Source organism: Arvicanthis niloticus, chromosome 11 (genome assembly GCF_011762505.2).
Source record: "Arvicanthis niloticus isolate mArvNil1 chromosome 11, mArvNil1.pat.X, whole genome shotgun sequence".
Classification (NCBI taxonomy): domain Eukaryota; kingdom Metazoa; phylum Chordata; class Mammalia; order Rodentia; family Muridae; genus Arvicanthis; species Arvicanthis niloticus.
Window position 1 is genome coordinate 17,482,905 of NC_047668.1, and position 17,053 is coordinate 17,499,957.

Here is a 17,053-nt window from a genome sequence, read left to right on the forward strand (position 1 = left end):
TGCAAGACCAACTTTTTGTGATTCATGTACTAGGTATAGACATTAATTTGTAAAAACAGCATTTACTAATGTTAAAAATAATATAAAGGTATCTTTTATGTGAGTTTAATTCAAATACTTAAAAATTATTATCTTTATAATTGGGGACTAATCTGCATTTTCTCACATGTAGTTTGGGGCTACTCTATTATATCAAGGACCAGATATTAATAAAGTTATTTTTAGTTCTCATTAAGATAGCTATAGATAAATCCACCCATGTCACTCACCAGTGCTTAGGATTTGGGTGTATTAATCATTCTCCACTTTCTCATCCATTTCACGAGATTGTGAAAACATTAAACATGTAGATTTTCTTACAGCTCTATCTAGCACAAGAAGATTTGGGGTAGGGCCACAACTGGAGTGATGGCAGAGAGATACTGAGGGGGGAAACATTTAAGGAGGCCCCTGAATAACCCTGACATTGAGGGCTTCCTTAAATTTTGTCTCTTTGATACTTGTCTTCTTCTAGACTTGCCCCTGGTTGAGTTATTATCAGTTTTGCATGCTTTATCACTAAAAGTCATGAGCGGAACTTTGGGGTACACACAAGGTTGTTATAGTTAAATCTCCTTCCTGGGTGTTTTTGTGATTTTTTTCCATACAATTCCTATAAAGAACTTAGCATGTAGTAACACTCAGTAAAGCGCAAATGTGAGCTTAAAACAGAATTGTAGACCAGGTTACCTCCTCGGTCACCTCTCAACCCTAAACATCTGATCCTCAGGACCAGATTCTTTCAGTGTAATGAGCCATAGCTGCCTTAAGAAAGACAGCACCAACATTTAGCAGTAGGACTCTGTGGGGGTGGGATCATTACAGAGTAGAGAGAAAACATGTTCTCAGTCTTTAGGGGCTCACAATCAGGCTGAAAAAAGGCAGGTGAATAAGTGAGACATATTCTCATACATATGTAACAACACTATCTATATCCAAATCCACTTTCCATGGGGAGTGACACGCTGCCGAGATGGGCTCTTTGGAAAAGCTGCTTTTCCTTCCAACCAGTCTGGGATGATTTCGAGGCCGGTTTTGAGTGTTCTTTGAAGTGACAAGTACAGGAAGGCCATTGTTTAGTCTGATGGGAGTCAAGGAGAGTGAAGTCCGGGAGGTGAGGTGTGGAGCTCTGGGCTTAGAACTTAACCACTGAAGACCTGAGACTGTAAAGGGAGGCACACCGTGAGCTAAAGGGATGGGAGGAATAAAGGGTTGTATATGTACATACATAGAGGAGGCATTGGTGCATCCTAGCTCTGTTCTGAAACTTTGTGATTGGACCCTTAAACATTGTGAATACAACATTTTATCTCATTTATTAATTCGATCCGTTTGCATTAATGATATGTGAGGGCCATAGGACAGAACTGCAGAAATCCCTATGGGTTTTGCTCAGTCTGATACAATTGCTTCTGTCTGGGTAGACTCATTAGACTTTCTTATTATCAAACCAACTCATTGGCAAGGAACCCAACAGCCACTCAAGAACTATTTGTTAAATGACATCAATTAAAAAAAAATGAGATTTTCCTTATGGTTGGTCAATGTAACTGCAATGTTCCTTAAGTGTGTTAATATAATTTCATACCATATTATTTTAAGAATGATGTTTCAGACACCAATATGTGAAATGGTCATATAGATTTATGAAGAAAACCTGTTAACTGATGTAGAGAAAATCATTTCTATGGACTTTATTAAAGGCAAAAGAATGTGTGTTCCTATGTACATGTACCACACCCTTAAAACTAAGTGTAAGTAGATGTTAAAGTGAGTGTTAGTAGGTATACAAGCATCAGAGGCTTTAAGAAACCTTCAGTGTCTGCTGAGGAGTGGGGGATGGTTAGTTACTTTTTTCATTGTAACAAAATACATAGCAGAACCAATTTAAGAGGACTTACGCTAGCTGACAGTTTGAGAAGGGTGTGGCTCATCATGGAGGGAAGCTTGGTGGCAGAAGTATGATGGGCTTGGTACATTGTGTCAGCAATCAGCAGAGAGAGAGGAAGTGAAGGGGCTTAGCTTGCTTTCTCCTTTTAAAAATCTAGTCCAGGATCCCTTGCTTATGGGAGATGTCACTATATTCAGGGTAGATCTTCCTTCTACTCTGCAAATTCTGTCAATCACACCCTGGGGTATGTAACCTGAGTGTTTCCATAGCCAATCAGGTGGACAGTAGAAATTAACCAGTGTGACTAGGCTTTGGGATTAAGAAATAATTTACAGTTCTGTAAACTCATCTATCTTAACTGGGTTGTGGCGGCACCTACATGTCCAACTGTAGGCAGCATGATGTTTCTCATGGACTATAGAATGGCTACACAAGACCTACCAAGGCCTACTGAAATTGAGACTATGTGGTGACTCAGTGTCTGGTTGTGCTCTGTTCTGTTTTGTTGGGTCATGTTCTCAACCTGTAGCACAGGCTTGCTTTGGTCTGGTGAATCTCTTGCTTAGCCTCCTGAGCTCAACAGCTACCTTAACCCAGCTACATCTATTTAGTCTGGATTAATTTAAACCCAGATTATGAACTAGATCTCCTTCTTGGTACCTAAATCTAAATCTAGCTTTGGTGGCTGTTAATGAATATTCATGGGTAGGGCTCACAGTTGCCTGATACTGCCCATGGTTTGACTAGGACAAGGGTCATAGTGATTAAGTTCACACCGTCTGTGAGATCCTCACTGAGGGAGAGGCTGAAGATGGAAAGGTCAGATAAAAGCCTGTTGGAAGAGTTCATTTCGGAACTGGCCATGGTAGGAGAAAGGTCAAACCAGGCCTCTTAGCATTTTAAGGAAAATGATTTGATTTGTTTGCTTAGTACAGTCTAAGTACCACTGTCAACACATATGGCGTGTCAGCTCCGTGAGCTTATTAAAGTAGTGAATCTGCAGAGAAGGCTCCAATCTTCACACAATTATACTTGAAACTAATGTACAAGTGAAAATAGGCGACTGTAATAACATCAGACAACACTAGAGATGGTTTCTCAGCCTGCAGGTAAAAACGTTACTGATCACGCAAGCTCTGCGCCAGCTCCTTCTATCCGCCTGCATGCTGCTTTTCATTCAAAGTATAACACCTTTCCTTGCAAGATAAATTAACAGGTTTTTTTCCCTTTTTCTTTCTAGCTTTAAGTTTTATATCCTTCATAAAGCTTAACATCAAGTAGAGTCATTAGGTTTTGGTAAGAGGGCAAATTTGGGCAAAGCAGACATAAAAATACTTCATGTAAAATAAAAATCAAACATGGGCTGCATGCATGGAGCTGCTGATTACTGTTTATGTGGACCTGCAGGTTTGTTTTAACTTCTTTCTACATTCATTTTTTTTTTTTTTTTAATTAAAAAGGTATTTTTTTTTAGAGGGGGTGATGCGGTGAATCTTTTCTCTCATAGGGATTTGAATTTTGTTACTTTTTTGGGTTATCTTTCCCAGTTCTTTTTTAGTGAGAACTTTTTTTCTCTTCATTCATTAGGATATATGTATTTTGTTGATTAATTTTTTTGACAGCCTCCTACATGCAGAGAATGTATTCTCAGTACTCTCTTCCCCCCAGCCCCACTTAACTCCTCCCCATTCCTCTCAGAATATCCCCTCCCCAGTCTTTTTCTTGTTTCTGTGACCCATTTAGTCTAACCAGGGTCATCTGCGTGACCATTGGATTGGACCTATCTATGGGAGTTTGGCAGGGTTACCGAGGAGTACACAACTGAAGGCAATGACTTTCCTTCTTCCTGAATTTTTCCATAGCAAATAGTTTAGCAGTGAGGAGTACAGTACCCTGACCTACCGGGGGACGGCAGGCTGCTTGGTCCATTCTTGCACCGGCCCAGTGCCGTGAGTTCCTGGTGGCAATAGCTATGGCTTGTCTACAAGACAGTATTTCATGGCCCTTATTCTAGTGTTCTGGTTTCTTATTCTTTCCACTCCCCTTTCTGTGATGTTCCTTGGTCCTTAAGGAAGATGCTATAAATACCTTGTTTAGGGTTCTGCATTCACGCACCACTTAATTTTCAGGACCTTGTTCAGTTATGAATTTACATTGACCCTCATTCACTGGAAAGACAGATTCCTTTGATTAAAGGCTGAGAAGAGCCTTTGTCTGTGAGTATAAACATAAGTATTTAGAAGGCAGTTTGATACTGTGTGAATTTAGTGAAAGAGCAATAGTCAGTCCTTTCCTAGGGTCTATGATACCCCCTGATATGGCCCTTACCAGATTTATAGTACTAGGCATACATTCCTAAAAGGGAAGGTCTTAAAGCCAATTTGAGAGCAGCTGGTTACTCTCATTACAAATGTATCTTATACAAAAAATGTATAGGGCACATTTTTTGAGATAGTTAAGGGTGTCCTTGATTCTTAAGTTACTATCAAATGACCTACAGTTTAAGCAGTGTCTTCTTGTTTTTGAAGAGGTGTATGTAAGTACTGTGGTTTGGAAGTAGAAAAAGAATATGAGAAGGAATATGGGGACCATCTACAGCCCAATATTTCTCATATTGAGGCCACATAGCCCCACCCAGGCATAATTCATGAATTTCCTTATAGTCCTTAAAATATGTCCAAATGGAGGAGGCAGAAAGGGTGAGTGCTTTCCTCAGTAAAGGTGTCATAGTTCTTCTCCTTGACACTGACTGGACATGCTCTTAAGGTTGCAGAAGAATCTATGAACAAGAACGGATGATGAAATATCTCCTATGTGGAGCCACTAAAGATATCTATATAAGACCCACATGCTTGCAAATCCAGATGCATCAACATGATAACAGCACAGAAAACTTTGCAGACCTATTTTATTTGATTTTCCACAATAACCTCAAAATGAAAAACAGGTCTGATAATTTTCAACTTATAGATGATAAAATTGGTCCCAGAGAGGGTAATTTGTTTGGAATTATATAGCTAGTAAGTAGCTGAATTGGGAATTGATGTCAAATCACCTGGTTTTGAGAATAGCTGACTCCGTGACTCTCACCTAGGATGGGTGGGAATTAGTCCTGCTGAGGTAGTAGTACACTTGAGTGCTCACTGATGACTCTGGCAGGTACTCTGTGGGTTTACATGTCTACCCCTCCTGTTCCCCTTCTTGCATTATTCAGGTTGTCCAGGAAGGCACAGTGAAGCACATAAAGATGTATAGATGCGTATTATCTCAGGAGACTTCGGTACACCTGCTCTCCACAGCTACTGAGAAGCACTGTGTTAAATATTTTCATGGAGAATGAATCCAGTTTGTACCATGATCAGTGTCATGGTAATGACACAGGGAATAACATCCAGAACTCAGAAATCTCTTTCCTTTTCTTCTTTTTCTTTTCAGGTAGTCAGTAAAATTTAAGAGCTAGCCTAGTCTCAACTATGTCTAGGAGAAGAGTGGGACGGGGGAGTTCCTAAGATGATATACTGAGAGCCCCAGGTGTTTTTCTTCTGAGGGCACCCCCTTGCTTACTATTTGACACTAAGCAAGTTGCTTTAATATATGTTATTTTTTTGTGTGTCTGTGTTTTGCCTGGATATATATCTGTGTACCATGTGAGTGTCTGACGCTTGCAGAGTTCATATATAAGGACATCATATCCACTGGAACTGGAGTTGCAGATGATTGTGAGCTACCATGTGGGAGCTGGGTATCGAATCTGGAGGCTCTAGAAGAACAGCTAGTAGTGCTCTTAACCAATGAGCCATCTCTCCAGCCTCACCTTGATCAAGTTCTCCAATCCTCAAGTTTCTGTTTCTTTATTTATATAATTAGGATAATAATTCCCTCAGTGGGCTGCTGTGGGTCAATTGTAGATCAGATGGAGGTGTCTAGACCAATGCCTGTTACAACAGTGTCAGTCTAGACCAATGCCCATTACAGCAATGTCAGACTAGACTAATGATTGTTACAACAGTATCAGGATCAGATGGAGGTGTCTAGACCAATGCCTGTTACAACCGTGTCAGGATCAGATAGATGTGTCTAGACCAATGCCTGTTCGGATCAGATGGAGGTGTCTAGTCCAATGCCTGTTACAACAGTGTCAGACAAGCATGACATGAGTTGCTTTTCTGTCCTTAAACTCTCCAACAATGATAGCTTTTGAAGTTTGGAGTCTGGAAAGTCTTATACACGTTCCCATCCTAGCAAGTATATCTTCATCAATATGTCAATGGTGTTCTGCATGCCCCTTAAGGCCTCTACTGGCTCCTCTAAAAGCCTTAATGGCTTCTCTTCCTGGCTGATTTTGCCATTTCTGAATCTTCCTGCCCTTGTTCTTGCTGAGTTTTCTTGGGAAACATTCTGTCCCACCTGTCCTGTTTGAAGGCCTGTGTGCCCTTCTGCTGTACCTGGCTTAGCTCCTTGCTTCTCTTAGCAACTGCTGAACAAATTTTGAGTGAAGAACTTTCAAGAACCTCGATGTTCCCTTTGAGTCTAAACACGACCAGACCCCTAAGTTTGGTCCCTTGAGTTAGAGACTTGTTCCAGTCTCTTGGAGTTTTTCTCTAATCTGTAACAGTTACACTAATCGGATTTAAAACTGACTGAACACTTTTATTATAGCCTGCCAGAGGTATGCATTAAAATTTAACACTGTTTCCTCTTAGAACAGAAAGAGAGTACTTATGGTGTGATTATATCGGATTAGAATTTTTCATTAAAAAGGGTTTTAAACACTTCGGCAAGTAGAAAGGCAGAATCCTGTTTAATGAGTTTTTAAAGAGAGTGAAAGTAAGTGAAGTTTAATAGACTATTTTCTTTTTGCTAACATAAAACCCCTCTCTTACTGTGTTGTCCCATGCACAGATTGTAGCCATAGGACCTGGAAAGTTTGTTGCTCACACGCATCAGTAAAAGACAAAGCCTGTTATATAATAAATGTGAATTTATACACAAATCTAAGAGCAGACCAGAATGCTCCACAGCTCTGAGTTTGGATAATTTCTGAATTATAATGAACATGAATTTACTCCACTCTTTGAGCAGAAAGGGGTGCTCGGTGGCTTCTGATCATCTAAGAGGATTAAAGCCAACATTCCTAAGGAAAGTTAAAGGTCTGGTGATTTGAAGGCTGTTATTGAGGTTCAAATTTTTCATGGGTGTGGCTTGCAGTAGTGATGGGTGCTGAGGCCCTCCCCATGGGACATGGCTCTTAGGGAGGCTGGCTCATGTGATGCTATTTAATATGGCTCCAGTTGCCACATACAAATGCAGAAGCTGCAGCTACAAAGCTGGGTCCTCTGACAACAGGAAATCTAGCCAAAATATTTAACCAAGTAATTTTATCACTGCCTTTGAAATGGCTAGGGTATGCATTTTAGCTGGGCTCAAGAGTGCACCTATATCAAATAAAGGCCTTGGACTGAAATAAATCTACCTCAGATCTGTTTACCCAGCAAGGTCGAAAGAGTCAACTGTCTAAGCATTTCAGAAATTGGAGTTGTTGGAACTGAAACAAGGCAGCTCGGTGGTAATAGTCTAAGCTTTCTCTCATGTGAACTTCGATAGAAGCAGTGACTATTGGAAATGTGTGTACATTCTCATTTATGGCTAATTAGAAGTATTTTTGTGACTGAATTCCGGGAAATGTGTCGTGGGTGTCAGCACACAGTATTGCACAGTTAATAGGAATTGGCACTAACGTCACATGTGTCATCCTTGGAAGCAAACTCTGATAGAGATAGTTTCAGAATGGTGTGTGTATTTTCTCATTTATGACTAATTAAAATTATTTTTTAATCTGGTGTCTAGGAAATGTGACATGTACTATTTTACCAATTGCATCTCAATTAGAAAACACAGATCAGTAATTTGATCTTGAGTGATTCTCGAGGAACTTGGGTGGCCAGAAAGCTGGGAGAGGAATTTTTCAGAACAGCGAGACACTCAGGAAGAGGGACACTGGTCAGCTTGAAGCTGTGCCACAAGTATGCGGGTGGAACTTTGGGGCAGTTTCATTTATTTTCTGTTTCTTTCCCATTCTGCTCCTTCTCCCTCTTCTTTATTATTGGAAGTAAAAGTTATCTTACTCATTTAGGGGCTCCTAAATGTTGTAATGTCTAAGCTGCTCCTCAGACACTTTTCCAATTAATTATTTAAAAAATTAAGCCAACCAACATTTCCAGTGCTCCAGACAACATTATGAAAGCACCATTTATAGTCCTCAATTATTTTTTTTTAGCAGCCCAATAAAGTAGGAGTTATCTAATCATCTATAATTTCCATATAGGAAACTAAGCACGGAACTGACAAGCAGCGCAGGATTGTAGCCATGAGTGACAGAGCCAAGACATAAATGTGGTCCTTTGGAAGAGTCTGCCTTACTTGACAGAGCATCTCCACTTCTCCACTTCCTTCATGTGCTTCATACATGTTTTATTTTAATCCTTGGAATCGTGCAGTTGTGTCATACATGTAGGCTTTAAAAGGATATCTTTTTTTGTTGTTGTTGTCATTGTTCTAGCTGCCTCTCTTTCATTCCTTATCAACTGTGTTTTTAACCAGCTAGTAGTTCATCTCTTTCTGCATGTGTATGTGGTGTGTATATTTATTTCTGAATGTGTGTTGTAGCAGGGGGACGGTGTGTGTCCGTGTGTGTGTGTGTGTGTGTGTGTCCGTGTGTGTGTGTGTGTGTGTGTGTCCGTGTGTGTGTGTGTGTGTCCGTGTGTGTGTGTGTGTGTGTGTGTGTGTGTGACCTACAGAGCCCAGAGAATTGATGTTAGCTCTTCCTTGATTGCTTTTTCCCTCTATTTTCTGAGGGTCTCGCACTGAGCCCGAGTTTTATCAATTTGGCTAGTTTAGCCACTTGTCCTGACAATTCCGTTTTAGGCTGCTAAGTGCCCGGGTTATAGGTTGGCCTCCACGTTCACCCTGCTTTTATGCAGATACTGAGAATCCAAACTCTGGTTCTCATTCTTGTTAAACAAGTTTGTTCAGGATCTCTATTTTATGGTTGCCCTTTCTGTTACATGGGTTGTGTACATCCGATAAAAGATACAACACAGTCTGAAACCGAGCACCACTTCCTGTATCTGAACAGGCAAGGATTACACTGAACATCAGCATCCGGCAGACTAAAATGGACCTAAATTGATTAAGGCTATGGAATCATATTTAATATTTAATATACATGGTTCCATACAGCTTTATGGTACTATAATACAAAAATGTGTTATTCATGTTACTGTAAGTAACTCCTCACCCACACTCCAGTAATGAATCCTGCTAAGCTTATTGTTCACTAAGTTGAACTTAGATGAAATAATTTCTTTGGTTTGTCATTACCATCTGTCTGTGATGAATAGAAATAGATTTGCCAAGAAGTCACAAAGCAAGTCCGGAAGCCATGAAAGTTGAGGTGATCCCTTGTAAGCAATGTACCTACTGCTATATAATCACTACCATGTAACAGCCACCATTCTATTAGACCTCACAATCTTGTGGGCCAGGGGCGGGTGATTCTGTTTAGTACGATTTAATCATCATTCTTCAGTGTTTGTCTGGCTTCTGTTCTGATCTGGGCAGCTTTACTCAAGGCAGGCTCAGCTAAGATGCTTCCTTCTCCATGTAGTCTCCAGACCTTGCCTGTGGTCTAGAAAATGTGGCATGCGGGTAGAGTGGGTACCACTAGCATTTTTAATATCTTAAGGGTCTATGCCAAGAAATGGGCTCACCATCACTTCCAGTGAATTTTATTGGTCAGTGCCAGAGTCCAACCAGATTCAAAGATAGGGAACAGAAGTCCCACATTTTGTTTTGTGGGATGGTTAGGTATGTATGTGTGTAGCATGTGTTTGTGCTGCATACACACAAGTGTGTGAAAGTATGTAAACCCATGTGTGGAAGCTAAAGGAGGACATCAGGTGTTCTATCACTTTCTACCTATGCCCTTGAGAAAGAATCTCTTATTAGGCTAACAGCCAGCAAGCCCCGTTGATCTTCCTGTCTCTCGCTTCATAGGGCTGGGATTACAGGTGTGCACATGGTGATGCCCACTTCCTACATGGTTGCTGAGAATCAAAGTCCTCATGCTGTTTATAAAACCATCTCCTCAGCACTCAGCTCCCACTTCATGACAAGACACGACAAAGAATTTGCACAATCTTTAATCTTCTGCTCTAACCTTTACCTTCCCTGCTAAGACACAGGAAGAGGAAGTGGAAAGGCAAACCTAGGCAGACACTTTGGTCTATTTGTACTTTGAAAATAGAAATAGAAGAAGAGGGATCAGGGACAAAGACAAGCACAAAGAACACATATCAAACAAGGGATAGAATGCCCAATACAGTGATGTTAGCACTGGGGTCTTAGCCTCTGTGGTTAGGGGAGGCTGAGAAGGTGAGAAGGCTGTGGGCCATTTCCTCAACCTGGAAGATGGAGCCACCAACACTGGTATTTGAAATGTTCAATTGCTGAACAGAAGCATGGTCATGGGACTTCAGGAAGGGATTCCTGCCAAAGAGTGGAAGCACCCCAAGCTTTCTCATCCAATGTGAGGAAGAGGAGATGGTAACAGTGCCCACTGTCCTTCCCCTTTTAAGAGAGAACAGTGGAATCCAGAGATACATCTTATTCTAGCCCAGTTGGGATCAGAAGATACCATCTAGAAACAGGGGTTGATAATTTAAGTAAAAGATGTTGTCTTGGCAGGAGTAGAATAAAAAATGTCATTTTCCAGTTTTCTGATAGAATGTTCATCCTGGCATTGGGGGTTAGGATATAAACTCTGGGGCTCATACAGTTTGGAATTCAATTTCTTTGCTGGTGATCTGAGATTTTCTTAGTTGTTTCTAAGTGAAATGAGCCCAGTAGTATTAGCAGTAACAAATGATGGTAATTAATAAACATTTGATTCACAAGACAGATGTAGGATTAAGTGAGCATTTAGTATTGTACTTGACGTGAATTAAATGGCCAATCCATAAAACATGTACAATAAATGTCATCTTTTATATGTGTTGATATAGTAATAGCCTCTATTCTTGTGGCAGCTCACAGGGGGCACTGGGATCCTGGAAAGGAGGAGGGGTTGAAACTCAAGGAAGACTTCTCATTCCTCTAGCTCTGCTTCTATCCACTAGGGTATAATGTGATCTATAAACTCTTCTGTCTGTTGACATGCCAGCAAATGATACGTCTCCCTGATCTACTTAGGTTTTCAAGCTTAATGTAAGAGCCAGGTGCTGGAGGCTCAGAGCAAAGAGAGGGCTGGGGGTGGGGGTCTGTCCTGGCCTTGACAAAAGACTCTGCAATCTAATAAATAAAGCATTCACCCAGAGAGCTTGAGAGCTGGGGCGCCACATTGCGTGCAAATCCAGATCAGTGGCTAAGCTCCTTCCAGCGTGAAGGTAATCGTAACTGACATGTTAGAGTAAAACTACTTTATGAAATCAATATTAAATTTACAACCTTTGACATTCTGGGACATGAAAGATAAAGGGAAGCTAAGCCATGGCACAAACAGTCTTCAAGCTTGGCCGGCTGTGGAAGGAGAAAGACCATGTGGGGAGCCAGAAGCCCAAACTGTACAATGTTAGTCTTGTTTTTGCATGAAGGTTCTGACATCAATAAAAACATTTTTTTTTTTTTTTTTAAAAATCACACAGATGTTTACACACAGACAAGGAGAGCTCTACCAGTCTAACAGATGGCTTAAGAACTTGTTCCAGACTGGAGCACCTGGATTCGTTCCATGCCAGCAAAGCTGGACTTTTCTAGATGGAGGGATGCGACAGTCATGGAGCAAGCATGACTTTGTGAGACTGGCACTTCTTTGCTTAGGGTTCTATCCTACCCAAGCAGTCACCATGGTATTTGTCCATACCCCTCTGTAATCAGAGGCCTAGATAAAATGGAAGTGTCGAAGGAAGCAGAATGGAACTGGTCTCCTCCTAGTGCCCTCTGGCAGGTACTGATCCTTATCTGTGTAGGGTTAGGGTCTCACTTTTGGAGAGCAGATTTTAATTCTGAGCTGGAGAAGCAGAATTGCCTTTATCCTACCAGGAGGACTTAAGTCTGTGGCATTCGGCTACATCAAAGCTCTTCTAGGTCTCTTGATCAAGAAAGGTTTTATTCAAGGGATTAGTCAAAGAAACCTGTCTGCTCTGTGGTAGACTTAGTACCTTCAGTTGATTAGATAAATACAATTTTGTGAATGTGAATTTTGCAAAATAAACAACTTTTTTTAGTGTTTTCATCTATCACACTTTTAAGGAGGATGGTAACAATTCCATTCTTATACTTTAGTACCTCCCCCCCTCAGCCCTTTCCTTCAGTGACAATCCCCTGCTTCTGCTGGGTCCTATTCCCCATCTAACATCCCTCAAAGGCTCATTGAGTCTCTCTGTTTGGCAGCCATTTTCAGTCACAGTGATGTTTTTGGCTGGGGTTGTGGTGTTTTCAAGCAGAGGCGCATTAGGAGTAGCCTGTGGGTAACATCCTGTAAAATTGCCATCTGCACCCTGAACTCGAAGTTCAAAAGAAATAATTAGCTTCCACCTTGAATTTTACTAAAACATAAGCAAGCAGGTCCAAGACATGATGGCTGTCCTGTTGAAGTGTTTGATGTACTGGGGGCTTGAGGTGAACTCACTGAGAAAAACAAAAAAAATATCTACTTGAGCATAGTATAAATAGAAAGTGAGAACTTGCTCCAAGAATGTAAAACAATTCTATGTTTTGATGAGAATGAGAATTCTGCAAGCTCCTTTGGTATAGGACTTAGAACACATAATATGCTTCTTGTCATTATTGATGAGTGAATGAGTCTGTCAGTGAATAAACTGTGGAAAGAAAGTAATGTTATGTGTACCAATATTTTGCCTATTTATGTATGTAGAAGCATATAGTCTGTAAAAAAAAAAAACATAGAAAGGTATCAGATCTTCTGGAATTGGAATAGTGAGTGATTACAAGATGTCAAGTTAGTACTGAGTACCAAACCTTGGTCATCAGCAAGAACGGCAAGTGCTTTTAATTGCTGAACCATCTCTCCAGTCCTTGCATTGAAATTTTAAAATGCTGATGTATAACCTCAAGTGTTGCCACTTAAAACAAAAATGTAATCTTAGAGTTCTATAGGTCAGAACTCTAGTGAGAACTTCTCAAGCTAACAGTGCCATCAAGGTCTTGCTCTTTCCTGGAGGCTCAGTGGAAGATTTTTTTCAAGTTTCTAGGCTCCCTGTGAACACTTGGGTCACTTGGCTCAGGGTTCCTTCCTTCATCTTCAGAACCTGCAATGGTAGTTTGAATTCTTAAAACGCTTATCTTCATCATCATGCCAGGAAAGAATTTCTACTTCTATAGCCCAAGTAATTAGATAAGGCCTTAGACAATTTCTTATTTATAAATCCATTTGCTGGAAGTTAAATAGTAGGCTCACACATTGTAGGGACTTGGATATAGAGATTATGTGGCCTTTATTCTGTCCATAGTTGATAGGATAGACACACCCAACCTCATACAAGGAAAAGGAAACCCAGGAAAGGTTTTGGGAAAAGTGCAGTACCTTGTTCCATGTGGTCCAGATGTGCTAGGTTGCTGGATGGGGTGGGAATAATAATAGAAACTAGAAAGGTAATTCCTCACCCAAGAAGCAAGGCAGAGAATTGGGGAAGGAAGTTCCATGAGGTGTGCACACTTACATGGACAAAGAAAAAGCTTTGTACTTAAGAATATTAATTTACCCCTCTGCAGTTAAAGTTACCTCAGGGGCAGGGAAGCAATAGATACTGCTAGGATAAAGTAGTATCTATCCCCAGACCCCGGAACCCAAGCAATGACATGCTCTATGTTGGTCTATTTCTGTTTTGCAAGAGATTTGCTAAACCAGGTGTGAGTAAGCTGAAAGAAGCCAGTGGGATCTCTGTACCAAGATGATGTTAAAAATCTGGTGCACAATCCAAACCATGCACAGAAACTTGATATTTTGAAGGAGTTTGAACTGGTAAGAAGCAGATCCCAGCAATGCTTCTTGACATTTGTCATGAACTACATTTGTTGAGCTGTTCTTTGTCTTGGTGGTGACAGGCTTTCCATCACTTTGGTACTTGACAGGAGAGAGAGAGAGAGAGAGAGAGAGAGAGAGAGAGAGAGAGAGAGAGAGAGAGAGAGAGGTCTTTTGACATTGGAGCCTTCCAGGTATTAAATTACTGCTAGTTCCTTTGACTTGAGAATGACATATGTAAGCAATGAAAACATGGGAATGATTGTCATCAATATAAAAGAAAAAAAAGAATGATTGTTTGCTCATACCATGATTCTGTAGGAGGATATGTGTGATTACATAAAGGAAAAAAAATGGATTTGGAATTGGGTTTGATGCAGGCATCTGCCCAGACACTAGGCAGGGACTGTCCTAATAGCTAATGTTCAGCTCTCTTTCCATTTTCATAAGGACAAAAAGTAAAGCTAACCTCCCTGAAATTCATTCTCCAGTGCCAATAGGAGAGAAAGGCAATGACATACCAATAATAATAATATAATAATAAGAAGGCTGCGAATTACAAGTGAACCAGATGGTCTCCATAGCCTCTCACTGAATGTTATCTTCTGAAGAGTTCCTCTCTGTAGATTACAAAGAGCATGTAATCACGTTAGACATCTCCAGAGAGTTTCATAATGAACCCGCCTTACATTGTGTTGACACTATTAGTGACTATAACCATGATCTTCAAATCCCATGCAGGAGGCAGGTTTATTGAAATTATAACATGGACCAGTAATTTAGTGAGAAATGTACTTTTAAAAATGAGCTCGGTGCCAGCCCAAAGCCCCCTTAAGCCAGTCCCTCATACAAATATGAGAGGTTATATTAATAATGAAATCAGTGCAATGTAGCTCGTGAAAAATAACATTTTTTTTGCTGACAAGTTTTGCCCAGTTTAGTTTCATATCAAATTAAGAAATGAAATAAACTAAACATTTATATAACCGACTCACACTGTGAAAACAATGTGCGCACAGCTTCATATCACAGGACGATTAAGTTCTGCTCAAGCAATTTCCTCTCAGCATTTCCTTTCCTCATTTAAGGGTTCCTTCTTCACCAAAAAGCATCAAATTAGGAAGCTTAAATGACTGAAGTATTAACACTCCCAGGGGGAAAATGATTGCCTTTCAGAATGGGGGAAAAACAGCACACCCATCCACCTAAGCAGGGTAAATAGTTACAAAGGACAGGAACAGAGGGTATTGGGTTGTTTTTTATAATCTGTCTGATTGCTTGACTTTTTTTTATAAGTTTGAATTTGTTTCAAATTAGTTTTTAAAAATTATTTCCAACAGTGTACATCTTAAAAAAAAAAAAACATGTTCAGAGGAAAAAAATGGTCAGACCATTTTATCTCTGTAGATTGAATTTAGAGGGGTGGGTTTGCATTAAAGTAACTTTGCTATTCTGAGGATGATGAATTGTAACTCACATATGGTTCAATTAGCATTCCTGTGAATAAATGTAACATTTCCCTATAAGCAATCTTTGCTTAATTTTGGTCTGCCTCGTTGACTTTCACATGTATCTCTGTTTGAATAAAAGTGAAAAATTTGAAATTATACTTATCCTTCCAAATTTTATGCTTCCCCATTCATACACGGTTATTTGTGAGGTGTGACTGATGACTAACATACCACTGTGGTAAATGAATAATGATACCTTCGCCCGAAACAACATAGAAAACTTTCCCCACAGACAGGTTAGTCCCACTGTCAGTCCTAACCCATTGTTCTAGGCAGCCATTGTGAAGCAGGGTGTACATCTTTGAGTTGACATCGTCATTGGGGTTTGGTTACAGATAGAGCTCATCTTAGGTATTTCACCAAAAAATGGAAGAAGTAGAGGAAATGAAGTCTTTCTAATGTCATTTGAGAGCAGACCTCAGGCTGAATTTTAGGAGTAACACTCAGAATGGTACAGAACAGACTCCTAGAATCGGTTAGCAGCTGCAATCAGGAATGGCAGAAGTCAAGGGTTACAAAGGATTTTTTTTTCTTTGTGTTCCAGAATACATAGCTGAAGCAGGAATATAGAGATCTAAAAGCCAGGAACAGAGAAGTGGCTCTATGCAGCGAGCTGCTTTAAGGTGCAATGTGGCTAGTGAATTAAGAAAAACTAACCATCCAGAATTCTTCCTTTAAGGAAGCCTGAGAGATGATTTCCAGTCTGGAAAACAAAATAAAATGTGTACTAAAAGCATGTTTATTCCCACAACTGGCTCTCTTGGACCTTACTGGAGCCTCACTCTAGAGTATGAAACAGACCGAAGGACATAACTCTTAGAAGATATCCCAAGACTCTGAGGGATCTGAGACATGGCTTCTGCTCAGAAGGCATGAAGCATGAGTGTTCTAGCTTCTTGTCTGTGGTTTGCTTTCTGTGTCAGCAATTCATTTTGTTCGTGGACTTGACTTTTGATCCTGAGCAGTTTGGTATGAATGGGCTACTTTTGCCTGCTGACCTTGCATTCTCCTCTCACAAGACAGAAAGGCGTGTTCTATTTTAACTGCTTTCTTACCAGAATTCATAGGGACCACACTATATGTTCCTGTGGCATTATGCTTGCACCCATTCATTTAATATCACTTTCATGCAAAGCTGAAATAAAATTCAAATACATATAATTATATTTCCAAGCATTACAGGTCAGATATAAGATATATTCTGAATCTGAAGTTGGTAGCAACATCCATATTGTCCTGCGACAGAAACTGACTCAGTTAAGCAAAACCATAGAAGGCTGCATTGGAAACAGAGTGGCTTCGTACTTGGTCCACTGTGGGTCTTACCACTAGGTAAGATATCATTCCTTAAGGACCCAAGCATGTGTGTGCTAATATCTTTCATTTTCATGGTGTCCCACAGTGGCTGCCCTGGAGAAAATTGTGGAGCTGAACGGGAGCTCAAACTCAGACTCCTGAACTCTCAATAAAGTTGTTTTCTATTACACTAAAGAAGAATTAGATGAATGTTAGTAGTACTAATTTGTATCTTAGTCTTTAATAGATCTAGCAAATATAGAAAGCCTGAAATGG